Below are 17,460 nucleotides of genomic sequence, written 5' to 3'. Positions count from 1 at the left end.
TTATTGTTAATTTGTTCTCATCATTTATATATTTCCTCATTTCCTTTTCTTACTGGGCTATTTTTCCCTGTAGGAGCCTTTGAGCTTATAGCAGCTTGCTTTTCCAACTAAGGTTGTAGCTTGGCTATTGATAATGATAATAATTACTGTAGATCTACGAAAGCCGAGAGGTTTTGCGATTGCGATACATAAAATGTTGAAAATGTTTATTTTTATCCTCTTTCAAACATTTATTTATCTTAACTTTATATTTATTATAATAATATTTTAGAAAATAATTGTAAAATAATAATAGTTTAGTTTTAATATCATTTGTTTCCAATCGCAGTAATCTACGAAAGCCAAGACTTTTGCGATTGCGATAAATAAAATGTTGAAACTATTTTCTATCATCTTTAAAAAATTAAAAATAAATAATAAACATTTATATATTATAATTCTGGATTTTTTCTAACAATATTTTAGAAAAAATTTGTAATATCTTAACAGGATATTTATAATATCAAATTGTATCCAATCGCAGTAGTGTTTACTTTTAGTGTCGTGAGATTTAAACTTGTGTCCTGCAATCGGTTGGATTTTATAGGTAAGTTTAAAATTTAATAAACATTTTGTAAATAGTAAGTGATCACAATGAAGCCTTAATGGTAGAGGTCATATTATTGAACATAATTGAGCCTAAAATTGATATAATAAATGAAATATGATCGAAACTTTCGAAGACTCACATTTTCTCTGAACTTGATGGCCGCCATGAGAGGGGGATGAATAGTTAATATTTTAGTTAATTTATCGCAATAATTACTGTTATTTATTGAAATATATGTCATATTCTTGGTCGGCACCACCAATTTGAGTTTTATGTCTGAAGATGGAGATTAGAATATACTTTAATTAGCGTTCAATGTGATATTGAAAATGCTACTTGGCACCATTTTGTTGTCGGTCTTTTTGAAACTCGTAACTTTTTAGTGTTAAAATATCGAGAGACACGATGTTTATTTGACGTGAAATGTTACATTTATATTATCTTTGTTTTTCTTTTTTAATTGTAAGGCAAAACTATAATTTTATCGATGAAGTGAAATTGCTAGACCACGAGAGCATAAGAACACCTTGTGGGAGGTTTGGCGTTCTAGCCTAATATGAGCCTTTGTAGTTTGTAAAAACAGATCGGTTGTAAAATATCTTAAGTTATGAATGGAAAATCACATTGTACTGCCTTTGGCTTTGTCTAAAGACGGATTTGACCTCCTGCATACATAGGAAATAGGAATTTCCTTCCTATTTTCTAAGCTGAGTAAGCCGTGGCCGTCGTACTACAAAACCTCTGCCTTTCGTTCTGTGAGACCTAAGGTGGCCACTAGATTAGAAATCATGGACACTTGAAATTTCGGTGTTATTTTAGTTTGTTACAGGGTGGTAATTTTGTATATTATTCCATGCTAATGTAACCTAGGAAAAAAACTACTGTTTCTTACAGAAAAAATTACGATCTCTTCAAAAATGACACTCGTTTCCGTCGCAATGAATAGAGTCCTTTCAATACACGTCATCAAACTTCCGGTCCGCCATCTTGGAGGACATACAAAGACGCGTTCAGTGAATAGCTATGGTTGAACTGTTGAATATTTAGCCATTTCATCACATTCACACAATGCCCATTTTTTGCGCTATTGTTGGCTGTGGGAATCGAGGACGAAGAGATGACAAGAGTTTCTACCGCATACCGGCAGTTATTCAGAATCAGGACAAAGATACAGAAGAATTATCGGAGCCTTTGTAGATCAGCGGCCAGGTCCTCCCGCGGACATAGAAAACGGGAATTTCTTCCCGTTTTCTAACCCTTCGTAAGACGTGGCCGTTGTTCTACAACAGAATGTTCTGCCAAAACTCTAGAATAGAACACTGCCTAACCTGAATGTGCCCACCTAACCTTACCTACAACTCGTGTCTCTCCTTAACGGGGGGGCTAACGCCCCCCTGCGACCCCCCGTACATAGCCGTATAATTATTCTTAAACACCTAAACGGGGGGGCTAACGCCCCCCTGCGACCCCCCTTACACTTGCCTATTCTTAATCGGCCGACATCATGCATACATGTGGCCGCGATCACACAAACCAGAAACGGAGAGGGTTGTACTTACATTATTTCCTGTTCAGCTTGCGGGTTTATTCGTAACCTCTACAACGGCGCCCCACACTTATTCCGCACACACGTCGCGACAGAAGTTGTACCAATCAACTAGTGTGTGAGAGGCAAACTTTTTGTACATAGGGAGAATCTGGTTCTGAGAAAAACCATAAATAAAACTTGCTAATATAACGAACACATCTTCGTACGGTAGCTTTGATCGTGAAAAAAAGCTACCGTGGTTAGGGGCGATCTTCTTTCGGCAATAACTATATGAACAACGCCAAAAAAACTTAGATTTTCCACTATTCGCCGATTTTCCATCATACTTGTAGCGCATTTCACCGATATGACATTTTGCACAAATGCCGGAAAAGTCGCCTAAAAGTCCCATTTTATATAAATATTTTGAAAACTCAGCACTTGTTGTAAAGTTCATAATCCTCAACATACTAGGATTGACTGAATTGAAAAAAGATTCACAAGTATCTACACACTGGTTAGTTGCCATCGCGCCACGTTGGTAAAGAATGAGCATTTCCGACCCTCGATGGGTGCTCCCGTTTCCGTATTTGAATTTTAGAAAAAATGAGTTATGATTGGGTGAAAAAGTTAATCCCCAGGTCAAGTGGGGTCCCATTGGGTCGTTTCAAATTGCCGCGGCCGATTAATAATTCAGAATTCCGCCGCTATGGCGCTGTTGATTCGATCAGAACGTCATCTATAGGGAATTCTAGGAACTATGGGAGCGAGAAACTGCGTGGCAAGGTACAGAGCTCGTTCGACTTATAAATTTCACGTCGAATTAGATGGTTTTCAAAATCTTTGTATATCGGTATAGTAAGTACTTACCCTGGATATTTATAACATTCTGAACAGTTAATATTCTATACAAGTTTCCGATAAAGTTGAAAATAAGGCGGCCGCTATCATACATGCAGTTGTCCGCCATCCTACACACATCCCGAATTATCCAAGTGCAGACGTGACTTGTGGTTGACCAGAATATCACGGGCTGATCTACGTGAATTTTCATATCAGGTCAGTCTCGGCTAGGCCCTAAAAGTATCATTATCCCTGTGTAAACATGCTATATCCGATCGCATGGGTGACTTCAAAAGTATCATCGTCAGTTTAGTGTGTACTGTGTGTGGGGGAGGAGGCATCTCAATTTTTAACCATCAAAAGGGGCATCTCAGATTTTCAAAACAAAAATTAAAAGCGCCCATATTGGCTATATTAACAAAGGCTACTTACCTAGGTCTCTCTTTTGCCAAATGCTCATGCCTATATATAATTAAGTGTATATTTATATTTATTTTAATTTGTGTATTAAATTGTGCAGACATACAGGCCTATGTGATGAATAAACATTGATTATAAATAATAATAATAATATCTGAAAGCTGGTTTAATCCGAAGGGGTCTTCAGCTTATATATGAAACATCGAAAAAATAATTAAACTTGCGCATTTAATTGCAAGGAGGCAAAACGATCATCCAAGAGCATTACAATAGAGTTTGTCCGTCATATGTTTATATGTATATGAGAAATTATAGCATTTGTAAACAAACAAAAACACAATGGTTAGGCATGAACTGATAAAGATTTGACATTATAATGCAAAACTTTTACATACATTTTGACAATCAAAAATTATAATGCACAAGGTTAGGCTAAATGATCAATATTAGCATTATAATTATAAACACTCTCTTCATCAGCCCAGTGTTTATCTAATTTTGGACTTAAAAGCATTAAAGGGAAAGACAACAAATTATGGAAGCAGAATATTCAATGGAAATGTATGCCCACTCATGTTCTGGGTTGGCTGACAGTACCAAGTAGTTCACCATATCAATGTATGAAATACAGTACTGGGAAAATCCTCAATATTTTGACTGAATGAATTCTGCATCTGGTATGGATCTAGGCCATCAATTAGATCGAGTTTCTGCTTATCATCACCTGACAATTGTTTGACAAAGTCGCTCTCATTGTCCATATTCGCTGTAGCAGCCCCCATGTTTTGGCTTTGTATGCCCTCCAGCATGGCCGCCGGCGATTCCCAGTGACGTCATTGAAAGCACTCTATAGTTTCAGAAATATATATACATCTATATCCTACAATAATGGGGACCCCCAGTGGGAACTCAGGGTTTAAGGTGGGGAAAACATACTTGGGAAACGAAATATAATTGTTTTCCTATAGTAAATAACGTGAATTAAGCGATTTTGATGTTCATTTCAATGGGAAACAAACAGATCAACCAATTCGGATAACTTTAAGATGCACGGTGTCACTTCTCTTACGAACGAACGATAACATTAGCAATGTTACCAATATACACAGTGTTACCAACGTTGACGTATGGTACACAGAGTTACCAACGGCACGTTGACATTACTAGAGATAGTAATGATAGATATTTCCATAATTTAAGTAATTTCTCCATATAAGTTTTACTCAATATATAAAATGTACAAAAAGGGCACAGAACCTAACAAACCCACCTAACCTAGCCTAGTAGTATGACAGGTCACAAAATAACATTTGATCTACATCTGACGTTGGCAGCACTGGTTACTGTATTTTTCATGACACAATCTTTGTAACGGCGCCTCCAAAGTTTATCCAGATATACTGTTTTGTATTTTCCTCCAGTTATTATAATTTCAAGAAGGTAATGTATAGAGAAGAAAAGGCTTGTTTTACGTTTATATATCGATTCGCCCCCCCTGCGACCCCCTCTTAAGGACACTACCTAACACATCCATCAAACCAAATCCAAAGTGATGGTACTGCTGTATACATTGTTATACTATCACCATTATAATATACTCCATAAATTAATGAAGCTTACCTTAACCTGTTGGTTGATGAAGATGTACTGCTGTATACATTGTTATACTATCACCATTATAATATACTCCATAAATTAATGAAGCTTACCTTAACCTGTTGGTTGATGAAGATGTACTGCTGTATACATTGTTATACTATCACCATTATAATATACTCCATAAATTAATGAAGCTTACCTTAACCTGTTGGTTGATGAAGATGTACTGCTGTATACATTGTTATACTATCACCATTATAATATACTCCATAAATTAATGAAGCTTACCTTAACCTGTTGGTTGATAAAGATGTGCTGCTGTTTTGAGGAAAACGTGAAGCCGTTGCGAAGGTTCCCTGACATGCAGGACAATTTTTATTTTGTAAAATTAAATTGTGTCTCTGGCACAAATCCACTAGTTTTTCAATATAACCCCGAATAAGTAAGAACAATTTCATTGTAACTTAGGAAACAGTCAGGACAAGAAGATGGAATTTAAACTTCTTGTGCAATATCAGATGACGTGCTTGCTACGGCCTCGATGTCTAGGAACGAAATAAAATGGCTGGGTAAGAAAATGTATTGTCGCACTGTGATGGGTGAGAAAATGTATTGTCGCACTGTGATTGGCCAAACGTGAAGACGTCATTGGGAAAGAAAATGTATTGTCGCACTGTGATTGGCCAAACGTGAAGACGTCATTGGGAAAGAAAATGTATTGTCGCACTGTGATTGGCCAAACGTGAAGACGTCATTGGGAAAGAAAATGTATTGTCGCACTGTGATTGGCCAAACGTGAAGACGTCATTGGGAAATATTCATGATGATGGTGAAAGAGGAAATAGAAAACCACATAAGAATGAATGAAGAAGACAATGAATGTCAAGCAGGATTTAAAGGGGGAGGCAGGATAGAGGACAATATCTTTATATTACAGTATTGTGTGGAAGAGAGCTATAGTAACAAGAAACCTCTAATAGTAACTGCGATAGACTTTAGCAAAGCATTTGACTCTGTAAAAAGGGAGGTATTAATAGAAGTTTTAAAAGAATATAAAATTAACACCAAAATCATAAGTGCAATTGCAAATATTTATCAAGGAGATACTACGGGCATTGACTTAGGAGAAGGTATAGAACAAGAAATGGAAGTTACAAGTGGAATTAAACAAGGTTGCACAGGATCAACTTCACTTTTTAAACTGATTACGTATATTATCATGAAGAAAATAGAAGAGGAAGGAAACGGTTTCAGAAATCAGTTAATAAAGATAGAATCATTATTTTTTGAAGATGATGCCTTAATAATTGCACAGGATATACATAATGCTAAGCGTAACATTCAGATATTAGTAGAAACTAGTAAAAAATGTGGGTTGGAAATTAATAAAGAGAAGAGTAATATTATGATTTACAATATGAAAGAAAAGCCAGATAACATAGAGGGAATCAAAGTAGTAGAAAGTTTGACATACTTAGGAATAAAGCTAGACAATAGTAGGAATATATTTAAAACTCAGAAAAGGGTAATGATAGAAAAGGCACAAAAATTAGCTAATCTAACATATTCAGTTATAGAGAAAAGTTGCAATAAAGTGATGATAGGAAAAACGTTCTGGAAAAGTATTGCTTTACCATCTATTTTGTATGGAACAAATGTTATAAATCTAACAGAAACTGAAATAGAGAAACTACAAAGAATAGAGAATGGGGTATATAGGAAGATTTTAGGTGCCACTAAAAGCACAGCTAATACTGCTCTAAGAGGGGAGATAGGTGCATCTTCTATGAAAGCAAGGGTGATGGATGGGAAGCTGCAGTACTTAAATCGTACCCTGAATGGAAAGAAGGAAGTACTGAAAATAATTATCCAGGATATTCAAGAAAAAGAAGGAAGATAGTGGAAACAACCTGCAAAGTATTTGGAAGAATTAAGTTTAGGTATAAGACAAATAAGAAGAATGAACAAGGCAGAAATAAAAACGGACACCAGAAAGTGGGATACTGAAAAGTGGAAAGAAGAAATAGAAAGTAAAGTGAGCCTAGAAATATATAGAACGTGGAAGAAAGAAATTAAGGAAGAGTTAATTTATGACAATACATTTGCTTCAGTGATATTTTTTAGAGCAAGAACTAATACGTTAAAACTAAATATTGTAAATAGACACAATGGAGGGAATATAAACTGTAATTTTTGTGAAAATGAGGAGGAAGATTTGATACATTTTTTGTTATTTTGCCAGGAATATAGAAAAGAAAGGAATAAAGTAATTGAGCTACAACAACCATACGAGGAAGACCCAAAGAAAATAGTAGGATTATTTTTATTTAGTGAAACAAATATAGAAAAGAAAAAAGAAGTATTAAACATAATGTGGAAGAAAAGACAAAGCAGTACAAGAAGATAAGCGTTAGAGGCGCCGTTGTAAAGGCTATGCCTCACCCCGGAACCTGAACCTGAAGAAAATGTATTGTCGCACTGTGATTGGCCAAACGTGAAGACGTCATTGGGAAAGAAAATGTATTGTCGCACTGTGATTGGCCAAACGTGAAGACGTCATTGGGAAAGAAAATGTATTGTCGCACTGTGATTGGCCAAACGTGAAGACGTCATAGTGGAATAGTTTGTCTGCGGATTATAGTAGTTACAGGGCTCATTTGAGCAAAAATAAGACACAGTCAACAATAACAACAGACTTAGAAAAATCTGGGAGGAAGACAAGAGTAGCGTGAGTTTGATCTTCGATATTTCGACTATTATTGATTTTCACTAAATTATCTCACTGGTATACCATTATATACATACATTCTTACATATTCTAGTAAAAATAAATTGAATATCAGTGATATCTTCATGCGGCCCTCTCCTAGACATTAACCAAGGAAAAATATAATATTTTAAGGTATTTATAAAGTATGTTACTGTTAGGGGTATAGAAAAATTGTTGACTGATTGCCGTTGTGCCAGAGTTTATAATAAGTCGAGAGGATGTCCTAACCTAAGGCACGCCCACCTAACCCTATATTGATTGCCAAGTATTTTAGCTTAGTGGATACTCCCTACCTAACCCTACTTCATTTGCCTTGTGTCCTTTATCATAAGGGATTGCTGAAAATGGTAAATATTGGAAATGATAGAAAAAGACATGAATGAGTAGCAAGGGTAGAATGTAAATTGTGTGGGGGCAGAAACTGAAGACCTCTGTCATTTCATTCTTTACTGTCCAGACCTTAGCGACGAGAAAAGGAAAATAATAGAACTACAGGGTTGTTGTGGCCGGTGTGACGGTCTGAACGATCCCCCGCATTCTCCTTGATAATCTGCGCATGCGCGAACATTACCGTTTGCCAGTGCATACGAGGTTGATGATTTATTTTCCTGTAATGTTAGCGTGCGCAGCTCAACATTACCGCTTGTCAGTACATACGTGCTTGATGTTTTATTTTCATGCGAGCGAAGCGAGCTAATGGCGGAAAAGAACCATTATACAATGTCAAGGAGAATTCTGAGACCGGGGGATCGTTCAGACTGTCACACCGGTGTGGTAATGTCCCTGACTGGTAAACTGGAAAGGGAAAACTGAACTGATACTTTAATTTCAAGCCAAATACATGAACCATATGTTTTTCCTGCTCTATCTTGTGTTTTATGCATTTCTGACGTTGATTATTGGGGCAAACCACCCATTCATGAGGTTTTAGACCCCCCTTGTACAAATACAATTACAGTGAACACCAGTCAGAAACTGGGTTTTTTTGGGGTGAGAAAAGGCCAAAAATGAGGGATTTGCAGCAATAAATTTAGTCAGAAATACAAAATAAACGCAAGATAACCAGTTGGAAAAATATATGGTTCATGTAAGTGGATGAAAATTAAAGTACAGTGTATTACAATTTTCTGATTCACTTAACGTCCTTCTAATGGTTTTTGGTTCGCCTTGGCTCACTTTGGTTGCAAATAAATTTAATCTCGCTGCTCCTATGTTCTGGCAAGCGGTACGTAGATGTGCTGTGTGCACCACTCCCCTTGGGGTCACTTTCAGTGATTTTTTTTTTTTACTTTCACATGAGCAACAAAAGCTATACACTGAACGGAGAGCATTTTCATCCTAAGCAATTGCCGATATAGATTAGATTACACTAAATTTCGAAATAGATTTTACTTTCCTCTTGGAGATGGGTTTTCATGATGGTAGTACAGTATAGTTGAAACTGAAAGTTAGGGTGGAAAAAATTGGCTGTTGTATACTGTAACAACATCCGGGAACTTCTGCATAAATATTTGGAAGCTAGTAATTAGTTAACCCTTTTACCCCTAGGCTCTTTGGAAATTTCCAATCCTTAACCCCCAAAGGGTTATTTTTTCCCCCAGCACATTTTGCAGTATATTTTTTTAAAATTGCTCTTACAGCCTTAATTTTTGTCATAGGGAGGTCAGGTTGGTCTCATTCTCTTGGAAAATGCCTGAATTTTCTCAAAAAATTATCAAAAATATGAAAAAAAAAATTTATAGCTTTTCTTTTTGCAAGGACGTACCGGTACGTCCATGGAGGTAAAGGGATGAGTTTTGTGAAATGTACCAGTACGTCCTTTGGGGGTAAAAGGGTTAAAAAACCAGGTAATGATTATGTTATTGTAAATACACAGAAAACTCCCCTAACTGCTTGGAACCAATGGCCTTGGGGTGAAAAATCTACCAAACACTTTAATCGATGGATACATAAGTTATCATAGCCCAGACCCCATTAGATATAGTGAAAAAGGCCAAGCTAGCCAGTACTCATCCATTACTTACAATGAATTCCAGATTCCTAAGTAATTAAAATATCTTATATTAACCCTGAAAACAATGAAACGTGTATTTTTAAACAAATGACTTAGTCGGTGGATATATATATATAGCTTACGTCGCTGACATCACGACAGAAAATTCAAAACTCGCGGCAATCGCAGATTGGGTAGCTAGGTGTACTACTAGCGCCACCACTCGCCAGGTAACTGGAACCATTCCAGGAGTCCTCAGATCTTCTCTGCCGCCATTGCTGGCGACATCATTGGAACATTCGGTCGTTATAACCTTCGATTTTTGCAGTATCTTTGGTGAGGTACTTTTTTTTTCGGTTAATTGGCTTTCGCTTGATTGGATTTACTTACGGATTTTCTTGAACCTCTTTTGATTTGAATTATTTTGACCTTTGCTTGATTGATCTCTCTGGAATTTTCCAAAATGGCTGACCCTTCCCCAGTTTATAGAAAGTGTGTGAAAGGCTGTAAAACCCGCCTTCCTAAGGCCTCTATTGATCCCCACTCTTATTTGTACTAAATGTAGAGGTAAGATTTGTCAATTAGGGGATCGATGTGATGAATGTGTGTTGTTATCTGAGAGCGAGTGGCTGGATTTCGATCGGTACACTCGTAAGTTAGAGAGAGATAGAGTCAGAAGTTCTTCTCGATCTAGAGAATTTTCTTCTCCCCATGTCCCTGAACCTATTCCTTCCCCTGTAGTGGTAGTTCATGAACCTCCTACTGTTACCGATGAGCCTTCACTTAAGGATATGATGAGTGCTATTCAAGCCCTTGGTGTTAGGGTTGAATCGCTTGCTACGGACAGAAACCAGCTTATGTCCGATGTGAATATGCTTAAAAGTGCCAGTGTTAGTGCCAAAAGTGCTGGGAATGTGTTCATTGCTGTGGAGGGTGCGTCTGCTCGTACCTGTCGTTCACCTAGCCTAAGACCTCTTTCAAGCTCCCCAACCCCTGGGAGAAGGAATGTCGATCGGCAAAAAGGAACGAGAGGCGTAACCGCACGAGCAGACGTCCCCTTGAGCATTTCTGTTGACGTTTCATGAAACGCTCACCCTCACCATGGGAAAGGTGATGTTAAGTTTACCTCATCTTCAGATGACATTTTAGTCAGAAAAAAAGATTGTTGGGAGACTGGATGCAGTCCAAGAGAAATCTAGGCAAGTCGGCCTTTTCCTTCCCCCAGCTAGACTAGCTTTCAGGTCAAGTGTGTGGTACGAGACAGGAGAAGTTCTTGGCTTGGGAGTAACTGCCTCTGCCCAGGGGGACTTCTTAAGCCTAGTAGACTCTTCTCGTCAATTAGCCATGAGACGTACTAAAATTTTCTGGACGACTTCGAAACTCGATCATCTTCTCAAGGGCGTCTTCAGAGCCTTCAAAGTTTTCTACTTTCTCGACTGGACTCTGGGAGCCTTGGGTAAGAAAGTTTCTTCTTTTAAGAACAATGATAGTGTTATTCAGATTACTGTATGTCTTGCATGGACAAAGCTGTGAGAGATGGCTCTTAACGAATTAGCAGCTCTTTTTACGGCTGGAGTTCTCAAGAAAAGAGCTCAGATGTGTTCTTTCCTTTCCATGGGGGTCACCCCTTGTCAGAGGTCTGAATTACTGTTTGCGCCGCTCTCTCATTCTCTGTTCCCACAAGATCTTGTGAAAGAGGTTGCTGCATCTTTAGCCCAGAAAAACACCCATGACTTGGTCTCCAAGACAGCTCGGAAAGTACTTCCAACTTACTTTTCTAGCTGTAAACCAAAGGTTGATACTCCTTTGTCTAGATTTATTCCTCCCTTTCGAGGTAGACCCGTCAGTAGGGTTACCTCCAGACCTGATGGGAGAAGAGGAAAAAGGAGGGGATCAAGATCAGGTCGAAGCATAGTCTGCTTTCGACTTCAGACACCAGTAGGGTCCAAACTGAAGAACTTCTGGCAGGCTTGGGAGAGAAGGGGAGCGGACCAGTGGTCGGTTCTTTTGCTGAAGGAGGGATACAAGGTTCCTTTTGTAAAGAAACCCCCTTTAGCTCAAGATTCAGTAACCTCTCTCCCAGATACCGAGAGGACTCAAAGAGACAGCCATTGCTTCTACAAGTGTCCCTCTTGTTGGAAAAAGGGGTCGTAGAGAGAGTACAGGACTTACAGTCTCCAGGGTTTTACAACCGCCTTTTCCTGGTTCCAAAGAACTCGGGGGGGGGGGGGGGTGTTGACCAGTCCTAGATCTAAGCGTTCTCAACGATTTCATTCAGAAAACAAAATTCTCGATGGAGACTTCCAAAACTGTGCTAGCATCAGTAAGGAAAGGCGACTGGATGATTTCTTCAGACCTCTAGGACGCCTATTTTCATATCCCTATACATCTGAGCTTCAAATGTTACCTGAGGTTCGTTTACGGGAAGGAAGTCTTCCAGTTTCGGGCCTTGTGTTTCGGCCTCAGCACCGCTCCTCTTATTTTTACAAAGCTCATGCTAAATGTGGCTAGCTTCCTGCATTCGACAGGTATCAGAGCCTCCCTGTATCTCAACGACTGGTTACTCAGGGCGTCTTCCTTCAATCGCTGTCTGGAGGATCTCAGAATGACATTGATATTAGCAAAGGAACTGGGTCTTCTTTTCAACACAGAGAAGTCCCAACTGATCCCATCCCAGAAGATTCTTTATTTGGGGATGGAGATTCAGAGTCTAGTTTTTCAGACTTTTCCATCACCCACAAGGATAGAACAAGCCCTCCTAAAGATTTGTCTTTTTCTAGAGGAAAGAAATTGTTCAGTGAGACAATGGATGAGTCTGCTGGGAACACTCTCCTCACTGGAGCAGTTCGTCTCCCTAGGAAGACTAAATCTCTGCCCTCTTCAATTTCACCTCAACCACTATTGGGACAAGGAGAAGGGCTTAGAGACAGAAAGTATTCCACTTCCAGACTCTGTCAAGAGTTGCCCACAGTGGTGGAACGACACAACCAAACTTCAGGAGGGCCTCTCGCTAGTGCAAAGGAACCCAGACCTTGTGTTGTGTTCCGACGCTTCGGACTCTGGGTGGGGAAAACTATTAGCAGTCCTATTGGCCCTTCAAGGTTTCGAAAGGTTGATTCTGAAAAAAGTAGTGCAAGTAAACGCAGACAACACCACAGTGTTGGCCTACATTTCCAAACAAGGCGGGACCCACTCGAAGTCCCTTTACGAGACTGCAAGGGAGCTTCTAGTTTGGGCGAAGGAAAGGAACGTCGCCTTACTCGCAAGGTTCATCCAAGGAGAGAGGAACGTGATGGCAGACGGCCTCAGCAGAAGAAACCTAGTCATTCCCACGGAATGGACACTGCATCAGGAGGTTTGCAAGAAACTTTGGCAGATTTGGGGTCGTCCGTCCATAGACCTATTTGCAACCTCGAGAACGAAGAGGCTTCAAACGTACTGCTCTCCAGTATCAGATCTAGAAGCAGTCCACATCGACGCTTTCCTGCTGTACTGGTCTCGCCTAGATTTGTACGCGTTCCCCCCCTTCAAAGTCTTGTACAAAGTCTTACAGAAGTTTGTCTCTCACGAGAGAACCAGATTGACTCAAGTTGCTCCCCTCTGGCCATCAAGAGAATGGTTCACCTAGGTACTTCAATGGATGGTGGATATACTAAGAAGCCTACCAATGCGGATAGATCTTCTCAGACAACCGCACTTGAAAAGGTTCCATCAAAACCTCCAAGCTCAACGTCTTAACTGCCTTCAGACTATCGAAAAACTCAAAAGAGCTAGAGGCTTTTTGAAGGAGGCAGCTCGAGCTATCGCTAGAGCAAGGAGGACCTCTACCATCAAGGTCTACCAGTCAAAAAGAGGTTTTTTGAGATTGGTGCAAAGTCAACTCTGTTTCCTCGTCCAGTACCTCTCTGACCCAAATCGCTGATTTCCTTTTACACCTTAAGAGAAAACGCAAGTTTTCCTCCTCTACCACGGTGTCAATGACCTTAGATGTCAGGATGCCTGAAAACTTTAAATCAATCAATCAATCTTCCTCTACCGTTAAAGGTTATAGGAGCATGCTAGCGGCCATTTTCAGGCACAGGAATTTCAGACCTCTCTAACAACAAAGACCTTCTCAAGTCCTTTGAGACTTCTAAGGAGCGTCAACTAGAACCACCAGCTTGGAATCTGGAGGATGTTGTTCTGAATTTTCTTATGAGTGATAAGTTTGAGCCCTTACACTTAGCCTCTTTTAAAGATCTCACCTTAAAGATGCTTTTCTTAGTAAATCTGGCATCAGCTAAAAGAATCAGTGAGGTTCATGCATTTAGCAAAAATATTGGCTTCAGTAATAGTAAGGCTATATGCTCCTTACAGCTTGGTTTCCTGGCCAAGAATGAGCGTCCTTCCCATCCACGGTCGAAGTCTTTCGAGATTCCGAACCTTTCAGATGTGGTTGGTGAAGAAATGGAGGAGGTCCTGTGCCCTGTAAGAGCACTTAAATTTTATCTAGACAAAACAAAAAAATTACGAGGCAAATCTGAAGCTCTATGGTGTTCGGTCAAGAAGCCCTCCTTACCGATGTCAAAGAACGCCTTATCATATTTTATCAGGCTCTTGATTAGAGAGGCTCACACTCACTGCTGTGAGGCAGACCTTAAACTGCTGAAAGTGAAGACACACGAAGTCAGAGCTGTGGCAACTTCTGTGGGTTTCAAGCAAAATCGATCCTTACAGAGCATTATGGACACAACCTTTTGGAGGAGTAAATCTGTGTTCGCTTCACATTATTTAAAATGTGTCCAGACTCTTTACGAGGACTGTTACACTTTGGGACCATTCGTAGCAGCGAGTGCAGTATTGGGTTAAAGTTCTACCACTACATTCCCCTAATCCTAATACCTTTTTTCTTCTCTTGAAACTATTGTGTTTTTGGTTGTTTGTGGAGACTGGTCGACAGTCTTCCGCAATCATTGATTTTAGCACGCGGTCAACTTGTTTCTTGAGAGTGCCCAGAACAAGGGTATTGGTTGAGGTCCTGTCATAGTGAGGTATTTACACCGTTTTTGACAGCCCCTAGAGGTCTTTCAGCCCCCTGAGTGGATCGCTGGATCTCATAAGGACAGCGGACTAATGAGGCAGAGAATCATAAAAGTCGGCTTCCTTATCAGGTACGAAACCTTAAGTTTGTTTTTATAAAACTCTTGAGTAATATTCCAAAAATGTTTTAGCTGGTCTCTAACCCTCCACCAAGGGTGTTAATCAGCTATATATATATATATCCACCGGCTAAGTCAGAAGTTTTAAAATGATATTTTCATTATAAGATAAATTTTTGAACATACCCGGTGGATATATATAATTAACTCCCTCCCTTCCTCCCCTCTAGAGACCTATGGGCATGGAAGATCTGAGGACTCCTGGAATGGTTCCAGTTACCTGGAGAGTGGTGGCGCTAGTAGTACACCTAGCTACCCAATCTGCGATTGCCGCAAGTTTTGAATTTCTGCTGTGACGTCAGAGACGTAAGCTATATGTATATCCACCGGGTAAGTATGTTCAAAAATTTATTTTATAATGAAAATATCATTTTCCTCCGTCAAAATCCGTTAACATCCCTCAAATCCCTCATGCAACCGCCTTGTGGAGGTTGTGTGGTTAGATGGTTAACAACCCTCACAGGGTGGTACTTGGAATCATTCCCGTTTTCTGTTCCTCAGATTATCTCTGCCGGCCGGATCGACAACATCGTTGGTCCGCCATTTAGAGTTTTTCGGATCGCTTTCCCTTCATCGCCTTTTTGGACTTCGTTTTTGGTGAAGTACACTGTGTTGGGATTTGTCACTATACACAGTCAAATGTCTGCAGTATGCTTCGCTACTTGATTGTAATTCCAACTAGAATCTCCAAGCAAACCTGCATTCAACAGTCTTCACCAGGCTGACCAGTAATGTAGACATGTGCAGGATTATTATTATTATTATTATTATTAAATGCTAAGCTACAACCCTAGTTGGAAAAGCAGGATGCTATAAGCCCAGGGGCCCCAACAGGGAAAATAGCTCAGTGAGGAAAGGAAACAAGGTAAAATAAAATATTTTAAGAATAGTAACAACATTTGAATAAATATTTCCTATATAAACAATAAAAACTTCAACAAAACAAGAGAAAGAGAAACTAGATACAACAGTGTGCCTGAGTGTACCCTCAAGCAAGAGAACTCTTACCCAAGACAGTGGAAGGCCATGGTACAGAGGCTATAGCACTACCCAAGATTAGAGAACAATGGTTTGATTTTGGAGTGTCCTTCTCCTAGAAGAGCTGCTTACCATAGCTAAAGAGTCTCTTCTACCCTTACCAAGAGGAAAGTAGCCACTGAACAATTACATTGCCGTAGTTAACCCCTGGGGTGAAGAAGAATTGTTTAGTAATCTCAGTGTTGTCAGGTGTATGAGGACAGAGGAGAATCTGTAAAGAATAGGCCAGACTATTCGGTGTCTGTGTAGGCAAAGGGAAAGAACCGTAACCAGAGAGAAGGATCCAATATGGTACTGTCTGGCCAGTCAAAGGACCCCCTCACTCTAGCGGTAGTATCTCAACGGGCGGCTGGTGCCCTGGCCAACCTACTACCTACAATATGCAATATTACACCTTTTCTAGTACCTCTACTTGTCTCCCTATTGGAGTTAGTGTCTTGCTGTCATTACGTGTTAAAAGGCATAACAGATCAAGGTATTTTGGGGGCTACTTAAGGGCTATTAAAAAAAACTTAATAAACAAATTTGAAACTTGCTTAAGTATTTTTCATAACATCCAAACCATAAAGCTTTTTTTTTTTTTTTTTTTTTTTTTTTTTTCTGACACAATCCATAATTCTTTGCAACGTCGACCCACGATGGCCCTTCAAAGCAGATTACTCAGTGATGAAGGTTCTATAAGCAAGGGTGTGAATGCTCCAGGTGACTTTCACAACCTCCTGCAAGACGTGACCCTTATTGGACAAGTAGCAGAAGGTTGAGGGCATTGTTACCTGGTTTCAGTCTGCATGAATGAAAAGGTATGAATGGCTCTTTTTCTTTTCTTCATCCTCCCCTCTTATGAGGAAAGCAGCAGCCTGGGTCCTCTGCACAAGCTGACCTCAACCACTGCGGGTAAAGCACACTCCCTTGTGTACCTAGTATTGTGTCAATACTGTTGTGTCCCCATTCCCTGGCGAAGTGGTAGTGGGAAAGTCTTGGTCCAACAGTTTTCCCTTCAAAGTCTCAGAATAACTTTCACCTTGACAGTCACTGCTTATCTCAACACACAGCTTACATAGGCCGCAGACCTTGCATAGCAAGGTTTAGCGAGGTGTAGGAACTACTTATATTTGGTACCAACATATTCGATACAAGGAGCCCCCATGTAAAGCCAAAAAGCCGGATTGGCAGGGACGTCCACCCTCCTAATTGGTGAGTCACCCCTAATAAATAGCGTAGGTTTGAATTTCAGTTACGGAACAAATGATAAGTTCGTAGATGATTTGTATTTTTCCTAACGATACAAACCTATAGCTATTTATACAAACTTACTTGCCAACCCTATCGCCCTTGAAGTCTTACCTCCAAGCAAAGTGAGCCAAATCACAGGTGTGAGTGGTAGCAATCTACCCCCCACTAACTAGCGGGATGGGTAGTTAACCCTCACTAAAATTTTAATGGTTCATCCTTTCAGTTTCACAGAAAGTAATACCTCTAATA

At 39.6% G+C, this 17,460-nt stretch overlaps 1 long non-coding RNA gene across 3 annotated transcripts in view; it reads left to right on the top strand.

The window, feature by feature from the left end:
- The first annotated feature begins 532 nt into the window (after positions 1 to 532).
- Positions 533 to 17,460, top strand: part of LOC137637457 (uncharacterized) — a 58,684-nt gene continuing 41,756 nt past the window's right edge. For all 3 annotated transcript variants that reach the window (XR_011043642.1, XR_011043643.1, XR_011043641.1), the window contains exon 1: positions 533 to 586. This is a non-coding gene — a long non-coding RNA (uncharacterized lncRNA). The remainder of the gene's footprint in view (positions 587 to 17,460) is intronic.

Source organism: Palaemon carinicauda, unplaced genomic scaffold (assembly GCF_036898095.1).
Source record: "Palaemon carinicauda isolate YSFRI2023 unplaced genomic scaffold, ASM3689809v2 scaffold763, whole genome shotgun sequence".
NCBI classification, from domain to species: Eukaryota; Metazoa; Arthropoda; class Malacostraca; order Decapoda; family Palaemonidae; genus Palaemon; species Palaemon carinicauda.
Note: the sequence above shows the minus strand (reverse complement) of the source record. Positions and strands in the feature narration are given on the sequence as shown.